We start from the raw sequence: 11,942 nt of genomic DNA, 5'->3' as shown, positions 1-11,942 counted from the left end.
GAGAAGGATTTGGGAGTGCTGATTGATGAGAGATTCAACATGAGCTGTCAATGCGTGTTTTCAGCCCAGAAGGCCAGCTGTATCCTGGGTTGTATCAAGGGAAGTGTGACCAGCAGGTTGAGGAAGGTGATTCTGCCCCTCTACTCTGCTCTCGTGAGACCTCACCTGGAGTACCGTGTCCACTTCTGGAGCCCCCAACACAAGAAGGACATGGAATTGTTGGAGCAGGTCCAGAGGAGGGGCACAAAGATGATCAGAGGGCTAGAGCACCTCTTCTACAAGGACAGGCTGAGAGAGCCTGGGGTCTTCAGCCTGGAGAAGAGAAGGCTCCAAGGAGATCTTATAGCAGCCTTTCAGTACTGGAATGGTTCTACAGGAAAGCTGTGGAGGGATTTTTTATAAGGGTATGTAGCAATAGGATGAGGGGAAATGGTTTTAAACTGGAAGAGGGTAGATTTAGACTAGATATTAGAAAGAAATTATTTACTGTGAGGGTGATGAGACACTGGAACAGGTTGCCCAGTGAGGTTGTGGATGACCCCTCCCTGGTGGCATTCTGGCCAGGCTGGATGGGGCTTTGAGCAACCTGGTCTAGAGGGAGGCATCCCTGCCAATAGCAGGGGGGTTGGAACTTGATGATCTTAAAGGTCCCTTCCAACCCAAACCATTCTATGTTTCTATGATATTAGTGATCCAGCACAGCTGAGGTTACCAAATGGGCTCATGCTTCACATATCCCTGCAAAATCAATTGCATTGCCCAGACACTAATACTTCTAATCCATAATTTGAACTCTCAATACTAGTTTGGAGAGCAGTCTCAATAGTGTATCTATATCCAATGTATATTCCTGAATTGGAGCTGTAGATAGTTTATACTCCCAGGGGCATAGATACCCAACACCTAACACCAACCAAGTTTTGGTTACTGGAATCGTTTTCCCTCCAAACCATCCTACAACAGTACACATGCATGGAAGTCATGATGGATTGCCATAAATCATGTGTTCCAGCTGCCATATCTATTAGAGCCATGACCTGTTGAATATTCTTTTTGGACCAATAGACTGCCAGTTTGACCTATGGCCTCTGCTCCCTAAAGAAGACCCAAACTCTAGGAGGACCTCATTTCATGCTATTAATTTATTTAGACACAGATCTTATTCTGAGGAAGCCCCTGCAGTGGCCAGCTGGGCCACTTGGAGCAGCTGCCTTCACATTGCGGGTTCCAAGACATTTTCTAAATTCCACGGCTGGATGGGGACTCGCTCAATTATTACACTTTCCCTTCTCTTTGGGGTGGGCTTAAAACATTGATTAGCATTAAGTTACTGCCATAAATTTAGTAATACATGATTCAGTTGTCTATCTACCTTTTGAGGTTGCACTCCTGCTTTTATTAGATTGTTCCACATTTACCAGCAAGACACTCTCGCTGACCCTGACAGTGAAAGCCCTTAAAGCTGGTTTATGAGGTCAAGACTCTCTACTTTCTACAGAGTGCCAATTTCACCGGTTTCCCCAGGCCAGCTACTATCTATGCTCGTTTCACAGTAGCATCTCCAGCTGCCAAGGGGTTCAAAGTAGCTACTATCTTGCAGTATTGATCAGTGGAGACTTGCTGGGAGATTAGATCTCTCATCCCAGCTGTAAATTTAAACTAGGTCAGGACTTTCAAAGTCCTCCTTGTAAAAGACCCCTTTCATTCCTAATTCCTTAGAGACTGTGGGTCTTATTGTCTTCACTGATGGGTTCCTACCTGTTGTTTGGGCAGGTTTTCCCAACAGCAAGGTAAGTTTATGGTCTGGTTGTTTTACTTAGGCAAATAGCATCTCATTTTCCTCCCTTAAGTATCATCAGTAGATTTGGTGGAATTCAATGCTACTAGAAGTGGCCACACCTTTTCTTAGTAGTCAAAATACGATTTCACAAGTTTTCAAGAAATTCAGCCATAAGAGACGGCAACTTGGAGATGCCCACATAACTCCTAAATGGTCCTCATTTTTATTATTTTTTTTAAACTGCCTCCGCAGCAGAACGCCATGGAGATACTAGAAACCCTGGGACGTGTTGAAGTAATTCCTTCTCAAGGGAGCTAGATTACTCCCATCCAAACCAGGGTGGAATACTCCTTAAGAATGCCATTTCTGTCATTGAGTTCTGGGTACTTTCCTTGGTATTCTGCCAGCTATGCCAAATGTTCTGCTCACAAGGAAGCAAAATGGGTTCTGACAGGTTCTTGTCAATACCAGATGTAGCAATCAGAAGGACCAACAAGATGGAAATAACATTACAAAAGAGGTGGAAAGACCAGCACAATAGCAAGGTGCTACAAAGGAAGGGAAGTAGATCACTCAGCCATATCAGAAGATTCTGGGTTCGCAAGGAGAAGCTTCCACCAAACAGGGATCTCCAGAAAGAGATTCTTCCTCAGCAGCAGTCAGCCCTTAAATGTGGCTAAAGAGGGGTGCAGCCTGGCTCCTGGCCACACAGGTGAATTGCCTTCACCTGTGCTCCCAGGGCTAACTGTGTCTTTTCTCTAGGTACTCAGTCAGTGGTTCAGGCCATGATTCAACAGTTCCCATACACTCCGGCCCTTCACTACATGAGCCAATGATTGAGTCAGCTGGAGGGTGAGCCTTCCCTACTACAGGGATCCAATATACAGCAATGCTTATGCAATTACCCGTCGCAATGCAGGTTGACACAATGTAAGACGACTGATGATCGGTTCATGGTTGAAGTTCATGCTCTCTCATGGGCCAGCGCTCAATGACATCACTGGAGGCATGCAGTTGTTTGGTGCAGGTCCATCTCATGTTCCCCCAGTCCCACATAGGCCATCACCAGGTGTCGTGCTTGATCTCACAGTGACACTGGAACACTTCGATGACATTTCACTCCTTTCAGTGATCCTAGAGACTCAGAAGACTCACAGGGATAGTACAGATATTTCAGTGGTACCAACAGGGGGAGGTCTGCCTTCCACAGCAAAATACAGGCCATATTCCTGTCCTAGGTCAACACTTCAGCTTGCACTGGGACACATCCCAGCTGTCTGTACCACACTCTTTGGCCAGATACCTGTGGCTGCAGAACTATATCAGGTACCAAAGGGGGGTCCTGATCTGCCATAGGGACATGATGAGGGTCCCCTTAGCAGTGAAGACTGGAGCATTGACCACAATGTCAGTAGGCCACGTACCGATCACCGGAGGGACTACCAAGACTCCCACCTCCAATAATCTCCCCCAAGATGCAAGTAGGTCACACCACCTCGGTCCTACTTGCAACTTTCAAGGCCATTCTATTCTATGGGTACCAGGTTCTAGATTCTCAGGGGCAGGGAGCAGAACGTTATTTTCATTACTAATTTCGAGTCTTACCCGATTGTCAGTGCCCATAATTTGGTTCCTAAGAGGGGAGGCCCATGTTGTCTGTAGCACCTTCAGGGCACTGGGTCTGCCATCTCTAGGCCTTTCATTCAGGTCCCACAGGGTTTCTGAGAGTCTCTTTGTCCACCCCTGCAGGGTCTGAGAGTCTGTCTTCAAAGCAGCCTTTAGGATGCCATTATAACGTTCAATGAGGCCTGCTCCCATTGGATTATATGGCAGATGAAATCGCCATTCAATGTTGTTCTCTTCTGTCCAGCGCTGTATCACTGCGGTGTCATGGTATTATCTAAGTCTGTGTCATAATTAACTTGTCTGTGACAAGGGGGACAGGCCCGAAAGGAAAAAAAAAAAAGAAGAGAAAAGAGGAAAAAAAATATTTTTGGTGGGTAGGGGCTGGCCCCGAGCAGTCCGGTGGCTAAGGTGGCAGGGAAGCCACGGACCCACACCCCAGGGAAACAAAGGGAAGAGGGGAAAGGCAGGGGACTCGTAGGCGGATCTAAAACAAAGCAGCAGCACCAATCTGAGGAGGAATAACTAATTTTACTAAATATACCGAAAATGAGCTAGTGGAATTGTAACAGAGAGTTTACAAGCTGAAAGTCTTACACAGTAAACTGCAGGAGGACCACATGCTTCTCCGCCGGGCAGGAAGGAACAGAGCCCGTGTCTCCCAGGCGGCTTCACCACCCCCTCTCACGCAAAGACCCCTGGGGAGCGCACCTCCTCCCCTCCCCCTTGGAGGGCCACACACCAAAAAAGGCAGTTTGCAGTAACCAGGGAATTAACTCTTTAACTGCCCGTGCTTTACATGATGTAATGATGTGGAATACTGACAACAAAAATCACAAAACCATGACATGCGGCCGTGAAGTGCGTACCCTGGTTGCTCTCTACGAACTGTGGAGTCCCACATATGGCCATTAACTTGGTTAAAGCCTTGATGGTGTAGGCCTGGTTTGCTTTTGGTACCAGATAGGCCTGCATCAGTCCACTTGCCGTGTCGACACAAGTTAATGCATATCCGGCCCTGTCAGATCACAGGAGAGGGCCTATATAATCCACTTGCCACCTTTGGAAAGGGTTATGTCCTCTGGCAAGGAGGGCAGTTGTCTCTGGCAAGAGTTTCGGTCTCATCCTTGAGCAATCTTTGCAATTATGACATGCCTGAACGATATCTGACACTGTTATGGGCAGCCCCCATGCCTTCGCTGCTGCCCACACTGTCTTTTGTCCAGCACATCGCAGCTTCTGGTGTAGCCAGTGGGTGATGTTCTCAGAAGGAGAGTTCTCAATCCACCATACTCAAGCCAGTGTGTTGGCCTCATCATTTCCTGGTGACTGCAGGGGGTGATGTCCAGAAACATGGTAGACACACATGGTTCTACGTTTAACCACATTCCATATGTCTAACCACATCTCCTTGCCCCAGATTAGTCAGGCGTGGATGGTCCAGTTTTGGGTGGCCCACTGTGTGATCCAAAGAGTGAGCCCCCGATACACAGCCCAACTACCTGTGCAGACATTCAGTGCACTGTCACCGGGTTCCTTGGTGATAAACATCCACACAGCTCACAGCTCTGCCCATTGGCTACTTTCACCATCCCCCTCTTCAAACCATATTGTGTCAGTGGAGGGATGGTATGCCACTGCTCTCCACTTGCTTGGGTTACCTTTGCTGGACCCATCTGTATACCAGGCATCTTCAGGAAAATGATAAAACGATAGCACCTTTACATAAGCCCAGTCTCTTTGTCCACACCTGCAGGGACTGAGAGTCTGTTTTCAGTGGAGCCTTAAGAATACCATTATAACACTCAATAAGGCCTGCCCCCGTCAGATTATATGGCAGATGGAATTGCTACTCAATGTTGTTTTCTTCTGCCCAGTGTTGTATCATCATACCAGTAAAATGAGTCCCTTGGTTGCTCTCGATGACTTGAGGTGTCTCATAGGCAGCCATCAACTTGGTGAGTGCCTTGATAGTATATGCCTGTTTCACTTTTGGCACCAGATAGGCCTGCATTAGCCCACTTGCTTTGTTGACAGAGGTCAGAGTGTATCTCACCCCCTCAGACCGAAGGAGGGGCCCAATGTAATCGACCTGCCATCACTGAAGAGGATTGTGTCCTCTAGCAAGATGGCTGTTGTTTTGGACAGCGGTCTTGGTCTCATCTTGGAGCAAGCACTGCAGTCTTGGCATGTCTGGATGATATCAGACAGTTGTACGGCAGCCCTCATGCTTTAGCAGCTGCCCACATTGTCTTTTGTCCAGCATGCTGCAGCGTCTGCTATAACTAGTGGGCGATGTTCTCAGAGGCTGAATCCTCAATCCATCGGACTCAAGATAGTGTGTCAGCTTCATCAGTTCCCAGTGATTGCAGAGGTCGGTGGCCAGAAACGTGGTAGACACGTATGGTCCTGTGTTTAACCACATTTCATATATCTAACCACATATCTCTGCCTCAGATTGGTCAGGCGTAAATAGTCCATTCCTGGGAATGAAGAATGCATTTGCCAAGTCTAGGACACAGTGGTAGATTTCTATCTCCCTACTCAATGTGTTCATCATCTCCTCTCCTCCCCTCCCCCTCCGAGCACCAAGCACCCAAAAGCAGCAGTCCCCGGAACCAGATTAACTCTTTAACTGCTAGTGCTTTACATGATGTTGTAATGTGGAATACTGACAACAAAAAAATCACAAAACCATGACAGTCTGAACTCTCCCACAGCCACCTGGAGAGTCAGACCCCACAATATATTGTATGGGAACTGCTGAGTTACAGCCTGAACCACTAATTGAGCACCTGGAGAAAAGTCCCAGTCAGCCCTGGAAGCCCAGGTGAAGGCAATTCACCTGTGTGACCAGAAGGGGTGGAGCCAGACTCCACCCCACTTAGACCTCATTTAAGGGCTGACTGCCACTGAGGAAGGATTGCTTTCTGGAGATCCCTGCTTGGTGGAGATTTTCTCTGCAAGCCCTGAGACTTCTGATACCAGTGAGCAATCTTTTTCTCTTCATTTATAGCACTTTTCTGTTTTGCTGGTTTTTCCATCTCTTTGTAATGCTTTTTTTCCTATTATGTTGATCTTTCTGGTTGCTATGTTTATCTATGCCCAGTATATACTCAAGGTCTGTGGCAAGAGACACCTTATACTCTTGGAGTGGGAGACACCTAATTTCAACCATGTCTGGGTTGCAGAGATAATCTGTCCCCCAAACCCACCAATCATCTTCCTATTTCCATGGAGTTTAGTTAGATCACAATAAATAATTGAAGTTTCTGTGCCTGCATTTACTAATGCCATCACTATCTGCATGTTTTTCTGGGACCAAAAAATAAATAATTGAATACAGGGTCTCTGGTTCTATCTAGGGGCCATAGGTGTAGAAGGGTTGGTATCCCCCATCACGCAAGTAACTACACAATTGCTAATTCTTTCTCCTCACTTCATTTGGATACAGTGACCTGAGTCGCTAGAAGAGGCTTTTTCCTTTAGTTAAGAACTAAGAAATCCTCCAAATGTTATGTTCTCACTGGAACTTGTTCAATTATTCTTACTCCTGCATTTTTGGGGGGGGGGTTTGAAACTTTTGATTTTCCTTTAGCTACTTCTGTAGCTAGAGGAGAACATGACTAGGCTGGCAATCAGTTTATGCAAATCAAACCCCAGCTCTGATTAAATCATTAGACATTTGTTTCCAGGATGCTCATATGGGTCCTGATTGAGATGTCTGTGGGGCTGCAGCAGAAATAGTAAGTCAAGGCCTGAAATAGTGATTGAGCACCTGGCGGGAAGGCAGGTCCAGCCTAAGTGTGCTTAAGTGCATGTAATGCACTTAAGCAACTGGAACAGGTGGAGCCAAGATTCACTCCCTTCCCAGACCTCATTTAAGGGTTGGCGTTGGAGGTGATGGTGTCTTGCTGGAGATTTCTCCCTGCCTTAGGCCTCTTGAAAGCAATTCACCTGTGCAACCAGAACCAGGTTCCACCCCCCTCCCTAAGCCTCATTTAATGGCTGTCTGCTGTAAGGGAAGGCTTTCTACCTGGTGATCCCTTCTTCTGGTGTATTTGGCAAGTCCTGATCCTTGGGATGGGTAAGTGAATATTTCTTTCTTTAACTGGGTTGTGACCATCACCTTTTTTTGGTAATTTAGATCTGGTTATCTGCTATTGCCTATAAATTGCATTTATATATATAATTTGCTGACTTCTGCTTTTTGTATCTAAATAGAGCTCTTCAAAAAAACTTTTTCCCTTTGGATGCTTATCTATGATGGTTCTCCCACTTCTTCCTTTCTTTTTCTGTGGACTGTAGCAATGCTGTTGCCATCCTTAGGGCACAGGACTTTCTCGCTGATGCATTTTCTTCATTGTCTCTTCTTATTCTTTTTCTGGTTATTTGAGTTAGTGCAGAGCAGTAGAAGGAGTTGTAGGAGTGTGAAGAGTAGGAAGTTCATGGTCTTCATGGTGGAAGAAGCTGCTTTCCCACTTCTGTACTGAGAGTGAAATGGATTTGTCTTCATGGAAAACACCATGTGAAAATATGGATGAAATTACTTCCTTGTAATACCAGGTCTGACCTGCTTGTGGCATTTCAACAAGTTTGACTTTGTCAAATTAAGGTGTAATCCTGTCAACTGCTCACAACAATTAAATGAAGTCTGAATCTCAGTGTTTTGTTTTCTTGGAACTCAAGTATGCAAATGATTACTTTAATACACATCCTAACCATACATCATGGAAGCATATAAATACCTTTTTACAGAAGAATGTAATAGGTAACTTTTAGTGGCATGTTAACTAGCAGAATTAAGATTTTTCATACTGCTCACATGTGGAGTGGAAAGAAATGGGAATGTTGCTTGTTTTATAAGAAACTTTTATTTGAATAGCCTTTCAGGTTACATTTGTCACCAGCACAGAGGAATTTGTGCAGCTACAATTGACTTCATCAAAGTGTAACAATGGAAGAAGTCTGTAAAGGAAGAGAAGTCCTTGCAAGCCAAGTGTAGTTTCTCTTTTTTGCCTCAATAAATGATTCTAGGTCTGATTAAAAAAAAAAAAAACAGGAAAAACCAAATCAACACAATCTATCAACTGAGCAAGTAAAAAACCTCTTTCTTGCTTGATATGTTTCCATGGCCCTTGCAGGGAGGGGAAAGGCTTATAGGCCAAATTGTTGAGCACCTAACTCTATAAATGGACTTAAAAATTAGACCCTAAGAAAATGAGTATGGTGATGTAGTGAAGACCTAGTTATGCTAGCAGTTAGGCTTTGCATTTCCTTTTTTTTTTTCTTGGAGCAGTACAGCCCTGCAAAACATCCTACCGAACTCTGAAGCCTTCCAATATGCATAGTTCATCTCATGCAAGTATGAGATGTTTGTAGTTCCCAGCAGCTGCAAGAAGAAATCACCAGCAAACCAAATCCAAGTAGTGACAAGGTTTAGCAAAGTAAAGCAGTTCTTTCTGTTGTAGCTTGATTGCAGTCATATTGGCAAGGTATCCCAAATCCACTCCTGTCAAACATTACATTAAGAAATGAACCCTATGGTTGACATGTCTTAGCTGTGATCCATTCAAAGTAAGATATTTTCTTAAGTATTTTTTAACAGTTTTTTTTTCTCTCTCACTAGGCTGGATTCTGGATGATGCAAGGCTGTTGTGTCAGGATGCTGCAGAAGTTGCATCTTCTCATCATGGAGCTGGTGAAGTTAGTTTCCCTCTGTGCACAGAATACAGCATTTATGGACAGGAAACTTTCTTTGCGTAGTGATTTTTCTTGTTGTCTTTGGAGAGGTCAGCACTCTTAGTTCCAGGAAACTTAAATGTAAGCAGGAGTTCAAGGAAGGAGGCAGGAAAATCCCATACAAGATTCAAATGTGTCCAATTTTTGGTATTTGGAATTCTACGATTCAATTTCAGTGGCTAAATAATTCTGAGCTATTCATCAAAAGCTGCAGACAAGCACAGAATCTTGTGGGAATCTGGAAGTGGATACAGGCAACTCCAAATCGCTATATTATTGACACCTAATTTAGCGGAGGATGCAGTCCTGGTAAATGCACAAGGTCAGCCCTTAGAAGAGCAAATAGTGTTCTCTAGAGACCTGTACAGCTAGCCAATGTATGTCCAATTGTCTGCCTGTATTTTACTCCTTGATTGCTGTGCTGTTATAAACTCAGATAAATGGTAGAAGTTTAATATAACTCTACAAGTAATAATCATCCTGACTGTACCTAATAAAATATGTAAGGACTAGAGTCCAAACCAGAATTATTTCTCATTTCCATATGAAGTGTCTTGCTTTAGTGTATGTGCAGTTAATTCTTCTTGTGAACACGTGATTGATTTCATTCACTACTCTGAAGGAGGTAGTGGCGTAGTTTCAGTGGCTGTAGAGAGTTTTGCTGAAATAGCAAATTTCATAGGCTTTCATGTCATTTAGAAGGCACAACTGCCAGATAGTTTGAAAATGTAATATAACTGTATGCAGAGTTCCTGGGAAATGCTCGGAAGTCTTCTCTCATTGCACTATTGTGATAAAACCTCTTGCTCTTCAAGTTCCTTGAGCCCATGCAGTACTACATTGAATCTGATAGGAAACTCAGTACTGGAAAGTGAAGGACAGAGGGATGCTCTGGCCTGGAATCTGTTCCCATTGACAATGGTAGAGGTCAGTCCTGCAGCCAAAAGTCCATAAGCAAAAGCAGTTCTACCTTTGGTATGTTGTCAGTTTTCCATGTAGGTGAGTGGGAGAGTGGGAAATAGATAAGTGATTCTGGAAAAGGAGAAACTGAGAGGAAGAGGGGAGTAAAGGGTGTTCTAAGCATTACAACTGGGATTTTCAGAGGGTATTCTGAGGGATGCTTGTCATTCAGCTCCCCTGGACTTTTTGTCAATGACAACCTCTAAATTTTCATGCGTGGCTTTTAGCTCATGTGGCAGATCTTACAGTTAGTGTTTGGGGGAGAAGAGGCAGAAAGCATCTCACATACAATGGAGTTGCCAGGTCACAGTTTGAACCAGTAAATGAGCACCTGAGTGAAGGGAGCTGGGGGAGCCCTGATCCACCTTCCTCTCTCTCCCTCTTGGTAGTACTTCCGACTGTGCTTCCTGGAGCACATAGGCACTCAGAGCCTGTGTGGTTTGTCCCCCCTCCTTTTCCAGTTCCAAAGCTGGAGAAGGCTGCATTCCTCAGCTCACCTTCTTTTCCTCACTGTTGCTGGGAGGTGTGAGTTAATTCCTCTTTCTTTGATATCTTGTTCTCTAGCGCCTGTATCTCAAAGGCTCTGTCATCTCCTTTGTTTGCTTTACATCACTCTAATGTGAAAGCTCTTAATACTTGTCATGGCTGCTGGCTGAGAGTCTGATCTGATGAGCTGTGACTTCCTGACAACCTGTGACTCAAACAGAAAATGGGTACTTACTGGACTGGGGTTGAAGCAACTGGGAGGTAGCAGATTGAGATACTTTTGCATCAGATCTGTGCTGTAGGTCCTGAGTGTGGATGTGAGCCCATAGTTTCTAGGAGGCAATTCACTCTGCATTCATATTGTTTGGGTGTGTCCTGGTTTTATCAGTATTCTGCATGACATTATGATACAACAGGCTGTTCGGTGCAGAGACTCAGTGCACTGCAGCGCTATGTTTGCTGTTTAGCAGTCCCATGTGAGTTTTGACTCTCCAAGGGGAAGATACACTGAAATGTGGAGGCTCCTGGAAAATGCAGCACATGATTTTCAATTCATTGGTTCATTTTGATTAATTACTCTTATTTTTTCTGTATTATCTCACATTCCTTTTAATAAACTAGCTTCTCCTATCTCAGTTGTTTTTTTTCCTCTTCCTTCCCCCCTCCTTTCTCCCAGGGTGAGAGAGGGGATGTCACATGATTAATTCTTCAAACTGTGACAGGGTGTTGTTTTCTCTACTAGGCAAACTGATTGATATTCTGTAATAGAGAACTGGATCAATGAATGTCTGATAAATGTGAAAAATTTCTATGGGAAAAGCCAACATCATTTCTATTAATGGAGGTTTTGCCTTAGAAAACTCATTTATTTGAAGAGGTGAATAAACAGTGATAATGGTGATTCTGTTTGGCTAGATTAGATTTTGAAAGGCTTTAGAGGAAACCATACAGCTATGGGATAAGAGAGAAGACTGCAGCATGGTTAAAAGTGGGAAATATAGAGCAGAGTCTCTTTCCAACTCATAGAATAGAAAGAAATCACTATTGGATGAGATCAATGCTGAGACTTATTCTGTTCCACAGTTTATTAAATGAACTTGCAAAAGGTCAAGCAGTGATGTGCTCCGTTTTTCTGATGATGACAAGCTCTTTTGGCAATGTGGCCTGGCCCCTGCCTCACACCCCCTGCCTTCCTGCTGCTCTGCAGATCTGCCCTGCCAAGTGTCCTGGCCCAGTCCCAGGAATGCACCCATTGCTCAGCAACAGCCAGACATTGGTGTGCTATTAATGCTGTCTGGGCTGGAACCAGGCCATGAGGAGGGTGCGGTGCAGTGGCAGATCAAGTTAAAGC

General features: G+C 44.6%; 1 long non-coding RNA gene across 5 annotated transcripts; it reads left to right on the top strand.

The window, feature by feature from the left end:
• The first annotated feature begins 6,329 nt into the window (after positions 1-6,329).
• On the top strand, positions 6,330-11,702 carry LOC110390653. 5 transcript variants are annotated; one of them, XR_002433811.1, is made up of 3 exons: positions 6,330-6,390; positions 7,341-7,490; positions 9,033-11,702. It is a non-coding gene; the product is annotated as an uncharacterized LOC110390653 (long non-coding RNA). The 5 variants fall into 5 exon arrangements; XR_002433812.1 differs by lacking the exon at positions 7,341-7,490 and adding an exon at positions 7,801-7,969 and having other exon boundaries at positions 6,336-6,390; XR_002433813.1 differs by lacking the exon at positions 7,341-7,490 and adding an exon at positions 7,805-7,969 and having other exon boundaries at positions 6,346-6,390.
• Positions 11,703-11,942: the final 240 nt, after the last annotated feature.

The sequence above is a fragment of the Numida meleagris genome, unplaced genomic scaffold (genome assembly GCF_002078875.1).
Source record: "Numida meleagris isolate 19003 breed g44 Domestic line unplaced genomic scaffold, NumMel1.0 unplaced_Scaffold165, whole genome shotgun sequence".
Taxonomy (NCBI): Eukaryota; Metazoa; Chordata; class Aves; order Galliformes; family Numididae; genus Numida; species Numida meleagris.
Note: the sequence above shows the minus strand (reverse complement) of the source record. Positions and strands in the feature narration are given on the sequence as shown.